General features: G+C 35.4%; 1 long non-coding RNA gene across 2 annotated transcripts; it reads right to left on the bottom strand.

Moving 5' to 3' along the window:
* Window positions 1-236: 236 nt before the first annotated feature.
* On the bottom strand, window positions 237-16,182 carry LOC131088355 (uncharacterized). Of its 2 annotated transcripts, XR_009115103.1 has the most exons (3): window positions 15,944-16,182; window positions 2,839-4,818; window positions 237-1,548 (listed from the first exon to the last, which is right to left on the bottom strand). It is a non-coding gene; the product is annotated as an uncharacterized LOC131088355 (long non-coding RNA). The 2 variants fall into 2 exon arrangements; XR_009115096.1 differs by lacking the exon at window positions 15,944-16,182 and having other exon boundaries at window positions 2,839-6,061.
* Between the last annotated feature and the right edge of the window lie 4,792 nt (window positions 16,183-20,974).

Genomic DNA, 20,974 nt, shown 5'->3' with positions numbered 1-20,974 from the left:
ATATTTGATAGCAAATAAATCTTCATAAACTTGTGCTATATATCTGTGGCATTCAGAACTCCAGGAAGTATAATAATTTAACTCAAAACCATAGTGAATCTTGCATTAGAAATCAATTTTGACCATTGTGATGCATTATGACTAATAAATAGTAGGTCTGGGAATCTGAAAATATATTCACAAAATATACATTCTTTTATATCTTAATCTTTAAAGAGAATAAACAGAGGTCAGTCTTTCTAGGGCTGCAAGGTGGATATTTATTCCAATGTGATCAAGTACATGGGCTACAGGGAAATAATTTGCTCCAGCAAGAGTTACAAAGGACTGTCTGGTACATCACCTGGAGCACATCCTCACTCTTCTTGTCAGACAATGTTGCTTGCAGGATCGTTTCTCACACTTTCTCCTTTCTCTTATCTCTTTAAATATACTCTACCAGTTGTGGGTCCATTGTGGAGAAGGCTGAAACCAGCTGAGTCTGGGAAAAGACTCATTCTGATCTCCTGCCAAAGCAGCCATCCCTGTAGCCCTCATGTTGCTCAAAATCTTGCCACCTACACACAATACAAGCGGAATTTCAGAGATGTATTTAGTTTCTCAGGCTGTTTGCAGCCATTAGAATTTGGACATGCAATGTCTTTGATCATAGAATCATAGAACTCTTGGCTTGGAAGGGACCTTGAAGACCATTTCCTTCCAACCCCTCTGCCATGGGCAGGGAGAGTTTACACTAGACCAGGTGTCTCAATCCCCATCCAACCTGGCCTTGAACACTTTCAGGAATGGGGCATTCACAGCTTTTCTAAGAAATTTATTCCAGTACCCTCACAGTAAAGTATTTCTTCCTACTATCTGTCTAAACCTACACTCTTTTAGTTTATAAACCTTGCCCCTTGTCTTATCACTATATGTCCTTGTGACCAGTTCCCTCAGCATTCTTGTAAGTCCCCTCAATATAGTGGAAGGGTGCCATAAGGTCTCCTTGGAACCTGCTCTTCTCCAGGCTGAAAAACCCCTACTCCCTCAGCCTGTCCTCACAAATGAAGAGTTCCAGCCCTCTCATCATCTTTCATGGTCCTCCTCTGATCTTGCTTCAGCAGGTTCACATCCTTTTTATGCTGGTGAACCCAGAGCTGGATGCAGCACTCCAGGTGGGGTCTCAGGAGAGAGGAGGAGAGGGAGAAGAACACCTCCCTCACCTTGCTAGCCATGTTACTTTTGATGCAGCCCAGGACATGATTGGCTTTCTGGGCTGAAAACACATTGCCAGCTCATTTTGAGCCTCTCATTAACCAACACCCACAAGTCCATCTTCTCTGGGCTTTTCTCAATCCGTTCTCTACCCAGACCGTATTTGAGCTTGGAATTGCTCTGACCCAGATGCAGCACCTTGCACTTTGCCTTGTTCAGCTTCATGAAGTTCACATGGGCCAACTTCTGCCTGTCAGGGTCCACTTGGATTGCATCCCTTCCCTCCAATATCACAACCAGACCACAGCCTTGGTGTCATCAGCAAATTTGCACTCAATCCCACGCGCTGTGTTGCTGAAAAAGATATTAAACAGCATTGGTCCCAATACTGATCCCTGAGAAACAATGGCTTCAGATCACGCAGAATTATGATAAAGAGAAGAACTTTGGATGTATTCTCAGTCTCGTGTCCTTAGCTACACTGAGTGACTGTTTCTGAAATTATGTGAAACTCTACCAGTAACACTATTCTATGGATAGTTCAGTGCTTTCAGAGATGGCCCAGTTTACCCCAAACTTTTCTCGATATACAAAATTATGAAGATTTGTTTAAAAACAGGAATCAACTTCTCCTTTAGGAATTTTTCAAACTGACCATTTTCAGATTGAAAAATTGAGCAACTAACTCAGAATTGCTAGAATATGCACTTAATATGTGGGATAGTCTGGTACAAACTCCAGTTCTAATTGCAGTTGGAAGTTGGTACGAGACTGTGGGCTATTTTGCAGTCTATGTCCTTCCTTCCTTTTTGTAGCAGTTCTAATTTTAGAAAAGATATATGCCTGTGTATGCCTGTTATCAAATAAAAGGAGAGACATTATCCCAAGATATTTAGAAAATTTATACATTTCCAGCATTCTGTCATGATTTTGGGTACATGCCACAATCAGTAAAATGTATTTTACTTTCTTCATCATGCATACTTGTTTCACATAAATTCTAAGGAGAAAGACTGTCTTGAGTCTGAGGAAAAATCATTTATTGGATTTTGTTCATTTAGTATTAAAAAAATGGACAATGGCCAAAACATTATATATCGAGAATGACTATTTTTAATGTCTGTAATTTTCAGAGACTTTGCCAGGGTATTGGCAGCAATATAGAATGCTTTGAAGCAAGGCCACTATTAAAAATACAGTTGTTGGAAACATTTGATAGTGATTAGATTGTTACCAGCATTTGAAGCCTAAATGAAGGAGAAAATACAATAACAAGATGAACAACCCTGAGAAAGGATTTCTTCCTCAACTGAAATCATTAAACTCTGAAACCTACCTTTTCAAGGTCCTTCATTCTAATCCATTATCTTTCATTCCCCTTTGTGCTACAAAATTGTCAGTTTGATGATATATTACACATAACAATGTCATTACATTGGCATAACATGACAACTGGGACTCATTTGAACTTTTAGAAATTTCTAATCCCTAAAATAAATTATGAACTGAAGACATTTCAGACATAGAAAATAAGTCACTTATTAGAAAGAATAAGGTTCTCCATACGTTTTGGAGAATTACACTTTTCTGAGACATTTTCTTTTTCAGTTTTTTTATTTTCCTTAATGCCTATAATAAACTTACCAGGAAATATAATCCATAGATGTCCTTAAGTTTCTTGTCCTTAGGCTTACTGAAGTAATGAGTCCTCCTGTAGACGACAACTCATCTACATCAAATCTCACCACATTTTAATTCAATTTCCTGGAAGTAAAATAAGAATTTTACCATAATTTTGATCAGAAAAATTGTTAACTGACCCCTTAACTGCTCTTACTTTAGATTTTTTCTTACCTTTAAAAAATTTTGGGTGCTATTTCTCTCTTCCTTCTCTGTTGAACTGTTTTGATTCGTGATTTTGGGTATTCAGTGAGACATACAGCAGACAGGAAATAGCAGACTAAGGAGTTTGGGGTCAATTGTGACCAGATGCATGCAGCCTCATATTTCCAGCCTGCTCAGCAGCTGAGTATTCAAGCACAACCCTTGAAATGCTGGCATGTAACCATAGTGCCTTCTGGTCAGTCACAACTTTTGGACCAACAATTTGCAGCAATGGAAGATGCTTATCTTGAATCTTCTAGGCATATTTCCCTACTGAAGGAGAGCCTATGCAGACAAAATACAATTTCCAGGAAGAAAAGTCAAGGAAGGCTCATCTCTTTGTGCTGTTAGTGAAGAAGGAATTCTGTGGATCAATTTCAGGTAGAAGACAGTTCAATTCCTCTGAATTGTTTTCTGGAGCAGTATCTTCAACAAGGATGTCTTGTCTCTGGAGTTATGCCTGAATGCTCTCTGACATTTGGAAGGCTGAGAGTGTTTATCAGTTTTTTGCATGCTTTGAAAGCTGCAGAACTTGTCTGGAGCTTGCTGGTTGCATGTAGCAGTCTGTTTTGGGACAACACTTGAATGTGGTTGTATAGCTTCAACCACATTTGCTCTCTTGTGAGAAAAGGTGGTCAATGGGTTTCAGAATAGTGGCCAACTTCATTCAGGTGTTTTGGTTTATAGGAGATTGAAAACTAAACATGAAGCTGGAAGTGCAATTGTAGATATTTTTAAGGTCCTCTGCAGCTAGAATTCTGATGCAAGCTGTGTGTCTGTTTCTCTTACAAGCTACTTTTTAATGAAGTATGTTCTGAATGTGTATTGTACTGGAACATAAACATAACTGATGGCTCTATCAGGAAATGTGTATTTTCTGTACATTATAATAATGTGACATAAAGGATAGCCAATTCTATTGCAAATGGTTGTGACTGTGCCTCCTACTAGGTTTAGGGTTCATTTTAAAATTTTTAATATTATTATTCTTGCTCTGTAGTATATTGTAAAGTTCAGCAGATGTAAGTTTCAAATTTTTAATCTCTTGGCTTTACAAATAAATATAAAATGTGTTTTCATTTTGCAGCTAGTATTTTAAAGCTTCTCACAGATTTGCATGATGATTCAGCTCAGCTTTACCATTTTGCTGAATTAGCACAGTTAGTAAGAAAATAACACTTGTTTCAAACAAAGCTCATACTCTTTCAGATTTTGAGATCTGCTTGAAGTAGCTGTTACATGTGCGCAAAAAAAGTGAAAATGAGTGGATTTTTGGGATGCCTTCAGCTTGAAAGTTTTTACCTGGTGCTGGAATAGCTTCAACCTACTTTGCCTATAGGCTGCTTGTCTTGCAGAAATATTTCCATGGGGAAACCATATTCTGTGTAGTCTCTTCTAATGTTTTCACTTACATGATACTTTTTTGCATGTAGCAGCCAATATATTCTGGTAATGTGTAGGGTATACACTCCCTCTTTTTTTGTTTTGTTTTTTGGAAAGGACATATGCAAAAGTTTGGTTAAAAGTATTCATTTTCACTTGAGAAGGGATGATCCTAATATCACTCTGGTGTTTTAACATGCACTTTGTGCTGATACATTGCCCACTTTACAGTTTAAGGGATATGTGAACAGATGCTCCAGTTGATAGCCTGAAGTATAATGAAGTTTTGTCAGAGTAGGTTGTTATAGAAATAAATGCATTATATCAAGTTTTTCTTCCATTCCATGTTTCTTGAAACTGAAATAAAAAATGTTATTCCAATAGCATTCTGTTAGGATTAAATATCTTAGACATAGACAGAAAGTCATGAAAGTCTTTTTTCTTCAAATGCCTGAACAAATATATATAGCCCTGTGGATTTTTTTAAATGCAAAGGTTGGTACATACAAATTGGAAAGAAGGGTATGTAGAAGAAAAAAACAATGTGTAGAAGATTGTAGGAGAAGCTGTTCCAAATGAACATCAGGTTGCATGAGTTTAACTGAACTAGAAGGTTATTTCCTTGTGTTGAAACACTAAAAAATCTTTCAGTACCATTTTTCAGGGATCTAAACTTAAGTTTCTATCTTCCTAAAGGCAAAAATCCCCCAAATCTTATATATGTAAACAAAGTATTTTTTCTTTGGGTAATTTAAATCCTAAATAGTTATTTGAAGAATATTTATTCCTTCAAATAAAGGAATATAGGAAATGAAAGGAAAATAAAGAAAAACAAATTATCAAACTCTCTTTTATTGTGGAAGAATCAGTAATAGTAATAAAGTAAAATTATTAAACATGGACTTCTTTTTATCTACCCCTTTCCTTGCATTTATATTCACCCTTCTACTGCTTCTTGGCCTCTTGCAGTTGATATCTTCAGTTGGACATGCAAGTTTTCAGGATCCTGAATGCATTGACAAGAGCAATATAATGTTAATGGTAACTGCCTCTCCCTCACTGTAGGAGCTGGTTTGGGTCATTTATTTGTTCTTCTAACACACCATGCAAACTTTGCTCTTTCTTTGCAGGGCTGTAGGTCCATGTTAAAGCTGAATTTAGTATATAGAAAGTGTGTTGCATATAGTGGGCACTTCTTGCTTTTTTCCGAGTTACTCTGCATTCCTTTAATTGTCCATAGTTAAGTTTACAGGTCTAGGCCCTCTAGAGCCAACCCTGGGTCACTTCTCTTACCATCCCATGCCTGGGTTCCTCTACATTCCACACAGTTTCCAACCCGCTTTTAAATCCTCCACTGCCATAACAAACCTGCATTTATCTGCTTTACACTATTATGTCAGAGCCACTACTATTTTGTTCTACTTGTTGCAAGAGTATGTACAGGATTACAGTTATATAATACAGAGCTGTAGAAAAATAAAGCAAACCAGTCATAGACACCTAGTCAGGCTTTTATAGCTGAACAATTGAAAACAAAGTTCCAGGCAGGTCAAGAAAAGTACAAGTTATTCCTGACAAAGCTGATTTCTGAGTCCTTGCAACACCAGTACAAAACATATGGCCTAGTCTTCCTCTGTGTAGTGCACTTGGAGGGGAAGAATGCAGTTTATGAATTCCAGTAAAGGAAAATTTCATATTCTGAAAAGACAGAACTCTTAAATGTTTTTAAAGTCTGTGAGTTGTTTTTGTTTGTTTGTCTTTCTAAAGTTTTCCTGAATTTCTTTTGTTGGGATGAGATATATTTAGCACCAAGCAGCTTTTGTTTCCTTAGCTCTGGCATTCATATTCCTTACTTGCCTTCTGATTAAGGTGCCTCTTGAATTTATTAGGCTGCTTTTTATTATATATATGTTGCATATGAAAAAAGTCTTCTGTGTAATATTTAATACGCCATAAAATCCATGACAAGGATTGATTATATATTTTTTCCTTATTTAAAACATCTTAGAAAATAAGTAAGGCAAAAACCATGAATTTTTCTTTTAAAGGATGGAATTGATCAATTTGTATTTACAAGCCTGTGTATTCACATTGTACACACCAAATAATATTTCCAGTACTCATCAAGTCACAAATATATAAAAAAAAAAACTGTGTGATTCTTATATTTCACAATGATTCATCAGAGCTGAAATGATTTGAAGTTGAAAAGATGCATTATAATTTTCTAACTCTCTCAATAATCAGTATTGAAATACACATTCTAAAATCTCTATTGAGAATTCACTATTTTGCTTGCAATTCCACCAAAAATATTAAGAACATTTTAAGTGGTCTTGGTGATCTATCTCTTTAACAAGAGGATATAGCCAGAATAATTGCTATAAGGAGAGATGGTTCTCAGCCTCAAATAGAAGAGCTGGACATTTAGATGGAAATAGCCCATTATTTATACTTTTATCTCAAAACATATGCTGTAATTAGGTACTTAAAGACAAGACTGTGTACTTTAAAACACCACAATCAGTACATGAGTTACTCTTGTTTGTGAGAGAGACCTGTCTTAATCTTGAAAGCTCATCTAGATTGCAGTACAGTGATGTGCATCCTGCTGATTCAGACACCAGTTGTCTCTGTAACAAACTTTCCATACCCACCTAGGTCCTTGAATTGGTTTAAGTGTCTGAACTGGGGGTGGAGGTGAAAAAAATAAACAAATTTATACATGTACACACACACACACACAGAGATAGATAGATAGATAGATAGATAGATAGATAGATAGATAGATAGATAGATAGATAGATAGATAGATACTAAACCAGTGAGTATTTCCTTTAATTTTTCTGTCACCTAACAGTGGATGGATGATTTATGTGTTTTCCTCAAAAAGCATATAAATATGTAGTCAAATGCTTGAGCAGCCTCACTGAATGTGGGAAATAAATTCATGTTTGCAAAATTTCAGGGTGCAGCATGAGAACATACAGACCTTGAGGTTTGAAATCAAATCAAATAAAACATCATATTGTGTTATTTACAGCTACAGCCTCCCTCTGAAGGTGGTAATTTTAAAGCATTAAAGTGACTTAGCTTGCTAGCCCTGTTTTTCTGTGACTACAATTTCTTAAAAGAAAGCTTGAAAATCCATGTTTAAAATATTCTAAATGGCATTTAATTGTGCACATTTTACTGAATAATTTATTACTTTTAAGCTCCCTCCCCTAAAAAATTTCAAAGACAAAATATAAAGGACTCTCATGTAGGAGTTTTTTTAGAGCTAAAGGGTTCATCATCTCTCCTTCAGCTTCCCCATGAAATCTGACTTTTTAAGTTGCAAACAAGGTGGATGAAGAAGTTATTAATTACTGAAAAAAAATTGAGATCTATAACTGTTTTTGTAAAACATATTCAATTTGCTGTTGTATACCAACAACCACTTGTATGCAATAAAAATAAATAAGAAATAACTTTTTAAAAGAGCATATGATGAAGAACTGCTGTAACTGCTTATTCTGTTTGACTTTGAGAAGATGTTGAGTAGATGGCTTACATAGCTAATTCTGTTTGCCAGATTTACCAGGTGAGTTAAAGAAAAACATATATAAAAACCTGAGGCTTTGGATGTTATAACCTTGTATAGCATTTTATCTTACAACAGAACTTCTTGTCTGAACACCTAGATTCCTCCGTAATGCCGCTTTTATGAGTGAATTTAAATCAGTCTTTACTCTGCATGCAATTAATTCAGTTTTGTACTGAATGCTTGTGGCCAACTCTTTTTTGTTTTTTCTGATTTTTGTTAGCATTCCGTAGATATTCCTATTATTCGCATTTATCCTTTTCCTTTTTGTTCCTCTTAAAAAAAAAAAAAAAAAACAACAACAACAAACAAAACGTTGTCTCCTATGATCATGCTTTGCAGAGTAGAAGAGTGAAGGAAGTTTTTGAATGCTGGGGATTTATTTTGATTTATTTTTGTTGTGGAGTGCCAGAAATGCAGTAGGTTGCAGCCAGTCAGATTATATTCTATTATACAATTTCCCTGGGAGTTTTAAGTGCCCACTGGGGATCTAAGAGCACTCAATGAAGGAATTGTGTGGAGTTGTGCTGTGGCAGCAAAAAGGAATGCTGTAAAGTTAAATTGACCCCCACAGTGACAACCACCAGCAATAGATACGGTCGCTGAAAATTTTGCCCTTTTACAGAGCACTGAATCTTTGACCCGTGGTGAATCACCCTTCCTCTTTATGCAAACTAAAGCTAAATTTGACATGGGTAATGGAGACACTGACACATCCGTGGTGACAGAAGCTAGTCTTTTCACCTTTTTGCATGTGTACTTCTCAAGTAACAGCCACCTGAAATTGCAAATGCTTCTAAGAATAACTTTTTTCAGTTATGTCCAAAGCATGCTAAAATTTCCTAGGGAACCGTCTGTGAACATGTGTCAAAATCCACATCCATTTTAAATAAGGATGAAGGACTTTGTGGACTAGGCACTAGATTTTGTGAAAACTGTTCAGGGAAACTTTAAAAGTGAAAGTATTTTATCAATATATTTATTGCAAGGAATTCAATACGGCAGGTTATAATTTGTATTGTAGAAAATCCCAGCTAATGCTCTTCAGGAGCTAATATTTGATTTTTGTTTAGGCTACAACTGATTTCTTTAACCCTTTTGATTTTTCATAGATCAATTTACAAGACATGAACCAAATATTAAAATCATAGTCTATTAAAGAGATTGCAAGGGAAGAAATAAAATTAAAAATTCTCTGCCATTAAATATGTTGTGAAAGAACTTTAATTAATTTTAAGCTAAAAGTACTTTAGAAAAATTAGAAACATTCTTGATTTTCACTTAATTCATCATTATGGGCCTTACTTGATAAAATATTTTACAGTTAAACTTTATGTATATCTTGAACTCCTTATTCAGCTAAGCACTCTGGCCTTGCCAAATTGAGAGTGTTGGTACCCTGTAGTCCCCAGTCTGGAAGCTATTTCAATTCTTAATGCTTATTGATTTTATTGAAGGTTATTCGGTGGCTAGAGTGTGTTTTAGTGTGCTTACAGGAAAGCCATGTTGTTAAATTAAAATTGCACTCCTCTAAATTTTTGCTTAGAAGCAGTGTAGGCAATATTTTACGTCCAGTTTAGTAGGTCCAGAGACAGTTTGTGAAGCTCACAGCTGTTCATCAGCAGTTGGATTGTTTCACTGGTTAATGTATTTTGTGGTAGAGCTAAAATAAGTACCGGTGAAGAGGCACAGTTTTTATTTTGACTCTTCATTTTCCTGTGTGAATATTTATCCTACCTTGAGCAGGTGCATTTGTGTTTTATGCATTTGAGGAGTCTATCCTGACTTTATGTCAAAATGTCATGTGTTGAGTAATTGTAATGTTGTCCAAACTTCTAAAAAGTACCCCTAAATAAATACATTCATTAGTATTTTATACTTTGCATTATGATTTTCAAATCTGTACTTAAAATTAGGCCAGTGAACCTTCATTGTATTGAAGTAGCAGACCATATGGTATCATATAAGTGGTACAAAAAAAGGTTACAAAAACATCTCATATTCTTTATCATTCTCAACATGCTTCTTCTGCCTGTTTCATGGCTTTTTAAATTCTGTAATTTACCACAGTATTTTCCACTAGGAAATTAGGTTAAAAAGCTATATCTGATGTTAAGAATTTATTTGTTAATATGAATACACATTTTTCTGAACTGCATCATTATTTAAGGGTAGTGTTTTAATCACATAGAAGTTTCATTACTGTTTTCATTGATGGAGGAGATCCAGATTTGACTTTCTTTAATTTTTTCTTGTCATCATTAAAAATTTAAAAGGTTCCATATTTTATCATATTTTTAAATGCATAAATAAATAATTAATAAGTTAAAACACAACTATAAAGTTCAGATCTGCACACAAATGTTCAAAAATACTTTTAAACTACTTGGTATTTTTGCAATAGAGTAATCTAATCACTGTTTCAAAAAAATCACAATAGTCTTCAGGATTTATTGAAATTATGTAGAGAATGGAAGTGTTTGTCATGAACATATTTGCTACATATAAAATACTAACTATTGGTTACTCTGTTTTGTGCACACATATATCCTGCTTATGAATATTTTTTTTCTTTTTGTTTGTTTGCTTGGTTTTATTTGTTATATTTGATTGTTGCTTTGTTTTGGGGGGCATTGTGACTAAGGATCTGCTTAGTACTTTCTGACTAAGTAGATTCAACATATAGTTGAAAACCAAAATGTTTTTATTTTTGAGTTTACATTTTCCGGTTAAAAACAATTAATTAAAACAACACAACACAGGATTTGGACAGTGTTTTAAATTACAGAATTTGATAAATAATATCAAAATCCTTTTTATAATATAGCACAAGTGTCAGAATCTATCTTGACTTTTTAGAGAAGGCTAATGCAGAATGGATATTGAAATCAGGAAAATATTTTATTTCTTAATATAAACCTTATGATGTGGTGGGTGAAGGAAATGATGATTCCCTTTATGATGGGGAATTAAATTTATGATGGGGATTAAATTTGAGACAGACATTTTACATTTTGAAATTTAAAAGTGATATTCCGTTTTGGGTATGACAAATAATATGAAGATAAATAGATTAATTCAATGTTGGTGCACTTGTAGAAAGTGTCTTAAATATCTGCAGCTATTTAGGGAATGATCATTTGCCACTGTTCAAGTGGGGTGGGGGGGAAAGTCTTATGAAAGTTAAGCAATTAATTTTTTAAAGAATATTGTTAAATTATGTACTAGGACTAGTATGTAGCTGTAATGAGAATACTTAATAAATTATGTTTGGAGGTTTAAGACAGAAAAAAATACTCAAGACCACTAGCAGGAAGAGTTTACTTAAGCTTTAGCCATCTTTTTTCAGTTGCTTCCCAAGCCTGAGTTTCATTTGTTTGCTGACTTCTCTATGTTTTCTTTTCATCTTTGGTTTGCATCTTCTGAATACCTCAGCTTTTTCCATCCCAAGGTTCACCTAGTCTTTTCTTCTGATTAACTTCTATTTACAGTCATCAAAGAGAAATCCTTGCCAAGGATCCATAGGCAAATCCTTGCTTTTTGCAGAAATTTTCTGCAAAAGGAATTTTGTCACATAGGAAGTGTTGAGATAATGCTCTTTTGTCCTCAATCTATTCAAAAATGAAAATAGAGAACTCCCTTTCTTCTGATTGAAAATTGTTTCAAAAATATCTCTGCAAACATTAGAATATTTTGCTTGAGTAACATTAATAATAAACTGTATGTTAACCAGGTATTTCTGATGACTGTCTCTTTTATCTCATTCTCTTTTATAGCTCCTGCTTTCTTTTACCCCAACTAAATGGGTAGGTTACACTGAACACATGCCAATTTTTCATTTCACCCTGATTTTTAGTGGGAAATATTCTGTAGAAAACCCCCTCCAGAAACCTCTTTCAAATAATGGGTTTGGATGAAACAGATTTTTCTTTGAGGGGGACATTCTATAAATGCAATACAGCTAGAGTATATGGAAATTCCTGTGGAGATTAAAAAAGAAAATAGATTCTCAAGTCTGGTTATGGCCCTTTGGCTCCACTGAGACTCTGTAAATGACTTTATCCAACCATAAATAACCAGAGGAACATTTTCCTGCAGGCACATCTGTGCCACTGATGAGCCATTAGTTTTTCCCCTTCAGGTCCTGCGCTGGTAGGAGGCATGTTGAGAGAGATGTAGCTGACCTTCATCACTGCAGATGAATCCTATAGTGGGACTGGCTTCATTAAAGACCAGTGTCACTAGCATTACAGTGGCCATGGAGCAGATTGTCAGATGAAGAATATCTGCTCTCTAAAGACCATCATCATTTGTACTGAGTGAAAACTGTGTAGTTGAGTCGTAGCTTAATTCTGAATAGTCCTATGTGCAAGAGTTTGTGGCCTAATCTGTAGCTGCAGTTACCTTAGTACTTACTTGCTCAGGTCATTCTCAGTAAGGAAATCTGCCACTTCAATATTACTCCACGAATGCTTGAACAATACGAGTTACATTTATTAGCAAAGAATGCTGCCTAATGGAGAGAATAATTTTTTTTTTTACGTAAGAAATCTTCAGATGAAAATGGCATTTATGCCTTTGGCTGCCTCATATGAGATTGATTCTGTCCACTTACTTTTCTAAGAGCTTTCTGTCCTTCCAAAACTGTAATGCAGAGCAGCATATGCTGAAACACTGTGCCAAGTGGCTCGCAGCCGAATTTGCTGTTGTTCCTTTTTCACCTGTCACAGTACAGAAAGAGTCCTCTCCCAGACAAATGAAACCATCTATCAGCATGATTGATTGTGAAGTTCCCCAAATAATAATTCTTTTGAAATGTCTTTTTGCTAACCAAGGAACTCTTTTAATGGAGTGCTAGGTTAATCTGAAGGAGTCTGCTGGTAGATTTTGCTTAGCTGTCTTCATTCTCCAGCCTTCCTGAACTTTGTCAGCTGTGCATTTTGCAACGATATTTCAGAAGTTGGACATTTAAGCTATTTTTTCTCTGCTCAAAGTGAGTCTTTGAGGAAGAAAACAATCAGTTAATAGTTCGATTTGAAATCTGTATTCCGTAATATTGCCTGATCTTTTCGTCATCTGACCATTGACTATCAAAAGCGTCTTAACTTCTACACTGTCAAGACTTTCTCCAGTTACCTGAGTTTTTTCTCAACTAGGGTGTCCTTGAAGATATTTGGTGAATCAGGTTAGGTTAGAGTATGTAGTAGCCCCTCAGAAATAATGTAGCAATAAACCTTATTTTCACCAAAAGTTAAAAGAGCCTTTAAACTGTTGTCTCTGAAAGTAAATTACCTCAGAATCTGCAACTGTAGACATTTTGGCTGTTTTCTTGGGGAAAAGATTAATCAGCCTCATAGCATTGCAAATCCATTTTTGTTTGAAGAACAGAAAAATATAAAAGTCAGATGAGCTAAGAGAATCCCTGAAAAATAGTTTTGTACCAAGACAAAGAGTGTGTGCTAAAGAGCGAGATGGTGAAGGGTTCCTTTGGATCTTGGTAAGAAATATCTGACAACAAATGGCTCAATAAAATAGCTGTTTTAATAAGATAGAGTAAAAAGAGGAATGCAGACAGCACGTAAATCTTGTATCCCTCAAGAGGCTGGGACCCCTGCTTTTATGCAGCCCTGGATTGACCCCAAATATGTTTTTGCATTACATGCTGTGCAGATCTTATTTGTGGATGCAAATCCTCTTTTTGGTCATTCAAACAATTATATAAATCACTATTTGACATACAATGGTTTTCCAGTCTGAATCACTAGAGAGATACTTTTTTAAGATCTAGTACTGTCAGGAACAAGCTAGAAGGAAGCTTATAACTCAATACAAACTGGTAGAATTAGTTTTTTTGAAACACAGGTGTTCAAGTCAAAAAGCTACAGTATACAGGAAAATAGTGTTTTATATATTATTGAAGATTTTATGCATGAGGAGAAAAGCAGTTTTGAATTCCCTATGGTCTAATATTTGAGAGGTTGTGAAAGGAGGGTGTGATTTTACTTTTTTTAGAGACAATGACAACCACCCATGATTTATACATGAAGTAAAATTTTTATAGAAAAGGCTGACAAGCTTTCTAAAAACCTGTATTTATTGAACTTTAAGTCCAAATTTGATTCTTAGGCTTAAATGCTTCTAGAATTTCTCAATAAAATCTGTTACAGAGTGATTCTTTGCTAATGCCTGTTCAATTAGCAAATATGCAAATATGTCCTAGAAAGCAGGTGGACATAATTTCATACTGTGTTGGTGCTTTTTAATATTTATTGTAAATGATACAGAAAATTATCGACCACTAGTTGGGAACAGCTGGTGTTCATAGCAGGTCATGAGGCTCCAGCTTTCATGACCACAGCATATGCTGCACATTGGGGAACTTGCCCAATGACCTTCCACTCCTTGGCACTGTAGTAATTGTGATTGCTGATCTAGACAGTATCCTCCTTATCCTCTGGTTCATTTTAAGTGAAGATTGTTTTGAATGATGGCACTGAAAACACATAGGAGTCTTTTTTAAAATTTTTCTTTCAGGATCCTTGGTTGGATGTGATCCTTGGTTGGATGTGATAATATTTCAATAAAAATTGCATAATACTCTAAAGTCTTCATTTCTGAGCCAAAACCCTTTTTTTTTTTTTCCTATAATGTATTAGCGCCCCATGATTGTATGCTTCTTTTTGGATCCACCACTTGTTCCGCTGACTTTGAAGAAACTCTTGTGAGAGCTGTGCTCCTTCTCAGTATCACCATGAGTATATTGTCACTACAGGCTGTGCTTGCTTGTTGACTGATGGCTGTGAGTTCATTTTCATGATTTACATGTGGACTTATCTGTGTTGTTTCCTTTCTATACATTCAGAGATACATCATCTCACATATCTCAGTTTGTCATCTGCACACAAGCCCCCCTGTGCTAATTGACATGATAAGGATGGGACATCTACAGAGGAATGACAGGGTTTTTTCTGTGCTGTGCAGTTCACTAAGCTGATTTTTTTGTGGGTGAAATGCATGACATCACATCTTCCCTTCACAGCCCTTAAAGCTGATATGATTTTGCCGTGTATATGAAATATATAATGTATACCTTATATACACAATCATCCTGAAAACCTGAAAACTAGTTTTTACTGATAGGTCATATATGTTAATTAGACCATGGAATCATTAGATAGGGACATTAATTAGAGAGTTAGAGAAGCTTTAGAGAATATTTTAGATCTTTCTACCCTGTGTAAGTGCGTTGAACTCTCAAGAAAAAATGCAGTATATTAATTAAAATTTGGTTTGACATTACACATGAGGCAGGTGTTACTTTTACCAGCTTGAACATCAGTTTCTGAAATTGCAAAACTATTATAAATTTGTGGGGTCTTTCAGCCTTGCATATATGTAATGACTATTGGTTTTTACAGAATTTCTGAATGGGAAAACACACCATCATGAAGAGTCCTGAGATATTGCAGTAGCTCTATGATTTATCCCATGTTTGTGCAGAAATAATTCACTAATCATTATCTAAAAGCTCGTTCTCCTAAACGTTTCGCAACCTTTTTCATTTGATCAGTGCTTGTGGTTCATATTTAGGCAGCTGTTACCAGCAAATTACATTGGCATTCTAAAAAGAAAGTCACAGAATTCACAGAATGTAAGTCTGTAGGAGTGGTAATAAACACCAGAAAAAATTAATATATTCCAGTAAAAATTTCCCTATCATGCCACAGCTGTTAATGGAACATCAACACGGAATTTTCTCTCTAGAAAAACAGGCAAAATTTTCAACCACAAAAGAAAATTTTTCTTCTGTTCTACAGAATTAAGTGCACCAGTTGAATAGATTGATGATCACAAGGGGAGTGCAAGACCTAAGAAGCATATATTAATTTATCTACTTACCCATAACATAATGCTGACGACGATCATGGTGGCCTTTAGTGGAATCTGGGTATGATGGTGCTTCCTTCACATCAGTATATCCATTCATACTGGGGGTGTCTTCTACAAAAGAGTAGAAATTCTTCCAAGATAATTACCAGAATAAGAATCAGCGTTTGGGGAACCTAACTCTTGATGGGGAGATTCTTTGAGAGTTGATACTCCGACTCAAAGAGTTAATTTTTCTTCACAGTAAAAATGCAAAAGTATGTAAAAGAACCTCATATGAATAGATCATCAGAAGACTGCCAGAGCTTCTTGTCTCTAGAATTAAGAATGTTGTCACATTGAATAGATGTGTCAGAGCTGTAATTCATAGTCAAATCATTTACAACAAAGAAAGAGGAAATGTTGTCTATGTTTGCAACTGATTAGCAGAAGAGCAGTTTTAAGCAAATATATAAATTACATGCAAAGCTTTTAGAAAAAAAGTTTTGAAAACGCTTCGTGCTTCTGTGTCTAAACTTTTTCTTTGTCTGAACTGCTTAAATGTCTTCAAATGCTTGCGATTGTGAAGAACTTGAGGAAGGGAAAAAGCAATCTAGTGAATTGTTCTACAGCCTATGCTTTGAATAAAGCTTGCTATACATTGGGTACTCATTGTGACTGTACTGAACACACTGGGTACTGGCCTGCTGCTCAAATAGTTGGATAAATTATTTTTTATCCATTCATATATTCTTGTTTCATTTTTTAAAAGGTTATCTGCTCAGCCCTGGGGCTCCTACAACCGCTATTCATGAGTGATTGCAATGGATTTGCATGTGATATCAACAGAAAATTCACCATATGTCAGTTGACCAAGAAAAATTCAATTTCATTTTCTGTCTTCCATATTTTTCATTGTTCTGCTAGACTGAGTAGAATAGATATATCAAAATTATAAACTAGTTCTGAATTTTTAAAGACTGACTGCAAAGCGATGTCTGTTTCCATCTGCAAATTCAGATAATTTAATAGGTAAATTCCATGCCAATATCAAATAACAAAATTATCTCTTTCAAGAAATTTAATCCTTTTTTCACCATCTGCTATCCATAAGGGAAAGTATTTCACATAGATTCTTGTGAGATAGTCAATAATTGCAACTATATTGAATTTCTTTAGCTAAGTTTACTTCCAAGTTTCTGTGATTGTAGGTCCAATAGCCTGGGTCTCTCTCCCAAGCCATCCTCCAAAATGACACTGGCAGGTGCCATGGCGTATGGAAAGTGCCTCTTTTTTTGATGTATGATCTGGTCCAGCATTTCTGAGGAGGGTGATTGCCATATCAAAGTATAGAAATCAGTTTAATATTTTGCTTCATCTATTGCAATATAACGGAAACTCATATAAGTTAAATGTATCTATAGATCCCAATCTCTTTATTACTAGTTAAAGTGATACATTTAGAGTTTAGCTGAGAAGAGCTAAGAAAATCTCTTGCTTTTTCCATTTATGTTTCTGTTCAGGAAATACCACATTGACTTTTATAACCCACTTGCATTCAATTTCTGTAGAAATTACAAGGCAATAAAAGAGGAAGTTGTGATATCCTTCTACTGTAGTATCTGTAGGCAGTTGCTTAAAATAAATAATTATTCTATTTTACCTGTGGTTCCTGGGGCTTCCTTTTTTCATAAAGCAGCAACAGAAGAGGTCTTCACAGTTTCAGAAGAAAGGCAGAAAGCTTTTGTGAAAATGCGGTGGACTTTTTTCCTAAGACTCTGTCTGTTGAGTGAAACGCCTGGAATGCTAGCACATTATTAAAAGGCAGCAAGAGGAGCATACCAGCTAATTGTTTGCAGTAGGACCTGTTGAACTTCAAGAACACCAGGGAAAAAATGAATATTGTTCCTGCTGTGCTTGCTTGTAATTGTTCAGATTTACCAGCAATATACCAGTTCAATTAATCAAGTTAAAACATGTAAATCCAAGGGAGTAAAAAAACCACCAAAACTTTGAGCTCTATGTAAATGAGAGATAAAAATCAGATGTAGAAATGAATGATTAGAGAAGATATATTATAGATCTGGTGGCAGAATATGCAAGATATTCGCTGTTCTAAGATACAGGATGCATAGCCTAAGATGAATAATACAACTTCAGTAACATAAAAAATCAAATAGCTGTATTTGTACTGTGGCAGAAGAGAGCATATTTCATTGTTATAAAAAAGGATCTGGTAGGTTATGTGGAAGGTTGTAACTTCCTGCACTTGCCCATGGTAACAGCTCCATAACGCACAGTCATAGGTAGTCTTAAAAACTGGCTCAGCTGGCGCTAGTGTATGCAGTCAATGTCACCAAAACCTTGAGTGTCTGCAAAATCCAAACTATAAAAGCAAATTAGAAGAGGCTTTGTTTACAGTGATGTTGTCAACTGAGCATCTAGGTGTTTTAATCTTGCAAGACCACACAAAACCAGAGATGATAGAAGCAAATCAGAGCTTGAAATTAGCCTGGGCCTTTCAGGAGGCAGTCTCACTCTAAACTCTAAATGACTGAGAAAGAATGAGACTCTAAGATTGTAATTTGATACTGTTCAAATGGATTCAGAGTTGCTCCTGCTTATAGCTGATAACTAGGCTTGGGACTCACAGACCATAATATCAATTTAATAATGTGTTTTTGTGTAATCCACAGGAAAAAACAAAGCCACCCACAAAGTAGCACAGACATATTATAGGATAAAATGTAGCCTATTTTTACAGGTAAAAATAACCCCCCCTTTGCTGTCACATATAGAAGTTACAAATCTGTTATAAGAAAATCTCTTTTCTTTGAAAAAGCACTGTTGAAGTCCCCTTAATTACAAATGGAGACTTAGGTGAGCAAACCTTGCATATAGGTAGAAGACTGAGTTCTTTAAATGGAATGATATTTTAAATATGAAACTTTCACAAACATCAGACGAACCATACTGGTCTATGAGTGCTAGCCAAGGTAAAACAGGTCTCATTAATTAATCTTGTTATTTAATTAATAGCACAGAGAGTTCACCCTAAAAAATAATAACACGGAAACAGCATGTGAATGATGATCCTTCTATCCTACTCTCTTTCTCATCAGTATACTGCCTATGAAAGGCTAATATAATTTCAGTACAGAATTTATCAGTATTATTCAGTACAGAATCACAAGAGTGTTGGGAGTATACATAAGACAGAAAAGTAAGATTTGAAGAGGATAGGGATTCTCCCCTAAATTCAAAGATATTTCTCCTGAGTACAGTCATCTAAATATGATATGACTTCTCAAAAAGAATTCTCTGCATATTGTTTTTATCTGTTCCATTTCCTGTATGGTGATCTGCAGTAGAAATATGGGAAAAGGTAGTGCTGGCTAACAAAATAAGTATTCTACTAGTATTTAAAATGTTACTAGGATTTCTCATAGTCAGTAAAAGTCAGTAAATAACTCATTTAGAGAGTAGGAAATAATGGCATGCCTCTAAGAAATGTTTTTATTAAAGAGACTGTAAAAGCCCTGACATATGCTTTCAGGAATTAACTTTATTTTATTTAACAGCTATCTTGGCAGAAGGAAGAAAATTTTTAAGTCTGTCGAGCCAAATGACCTATGTGCCTACTTGATGCTCCTCTTACCAACCTTTCTGAAACTGTTCCACTTTTCTCTAAAAGCATACACTAATTGTTATAAATTGTTCTATTAATATTGGAATTTATAGCCAACAGTATTGAAAGTTGAGCTGCAGCAGACAGACACACTATGTGGACAGACAGGTTTTTCTGGGGCTCCTTGGCAGGATGGTCCCCGGGGTAAGGAGCAAGGGGTACCAGTCACACAGAGAGAAAATATCCTGGGCAAATAATGAAGGCTCATTTTGCCTGGGGGAGGAGGAGGGGAGAACCACACCTTTACTACATGAGGTTGTGTGAAGCAGACATCTGCAGAAGCTCTCCTCATTTGTGAGTAGAGTAGCAGAGCTCACACAGACTTCAAGAGTTCAGTTGTTGGATTTGGATGGAATTCTCTAAGTCGGCCTTGTTACTTTACTTTCAGATCTTAAGGTGAATGATGCGGCACTTCAAATGTCATCAAGTTTTTAAACACGAGAAAAAAGCCCCGCAAAATTAGAAGGAATGAAACAGTTATCCTTTAGTTTCACAAGGAAAAGTAGTGGTGTTTAATTGAGCAGTCCAGTAGAAGAAATTGCAATTGGCCTTTGTACTTCAACAGGCCTTTGTACTTCAGCATTCAATAATATGAAATAAATTAGAAGGGATTATGGAAAGGACTAATGAGTAAGTGACCGATTAGGTGGAATTTTATGAATACGACAGTAAAAATAAAATATACTCTCTGTACCTCTGGTGATTATAAGTCTGTTTCTTTTTCTTTGCTTTTTATCTTTTTTTTCTTTTTTTTCTTTTTTTTTTTTTTTTTATAAAAGTCCAGGAGGCAAGCATACGCTGAAATGAGGAGGTAATTTTCTGAAGTATCTGTAAGAATCAGAAAGGTCATGGTTTTCTTTATTTTTGCCCTGGCATTATTCAAAGGTTCACAGAAAATTGGGCATATTTTCAAGGGCTTTGTGACCTTTCTTGAAACAATGTCAAATGAGTAGTAATAAAATATTTCTGTAGAACTACCTCCCTTACTATTTTAAGATTCTATTTTTCTCCAAGTCCCTTTTTGTTGCCACTGGTGGTGCAGCAAGAGATCCAGAGCATTGGAATGAATATTACATAAGATCCTTGCAAAACAGATGCCTCTAGAAACTCTTTTCCATCCTCTCATTATCATGGAAAGCAGTCTTTCAACCATCTTTGAAACGCCTCCCAAAAATGTGCTCTAAGCTCATCTACTCGTGTCTGTGAGCCACCTGCATGTACATCTGTACAGGAAATGCTGGTTATATTGGCCATCATTACCAATTGTTCTTCTGTTTTCCATTTCCAAGGACTTAATATTGCATTATTTTCTTTCTCTGTTTACATTGCATGCAAATATTTGGCTTGGTAGTACTAAAGTGAGCAGTGAAAACCAT

The sequence above is a fragment of the Melospiza georgiana genome, chromosome 1 (assembly GCF_028018845.1).
Source record: "Melospiza georgiana isolate bMelGeo1 chromosome 1, bMelGeo1.pri, whole genome shotgun sequence".
Lineage (NCBI taxonomy): Eukaryota > Metazoa > Chordata > Aves > Passeriformes > Passerellidae > Melospiza > Melospiza georgiana.
Note: the sequence above shows the minus strand (reverse complement) of the source record. Positions and strands in the feature narration are given on the sequence as shown.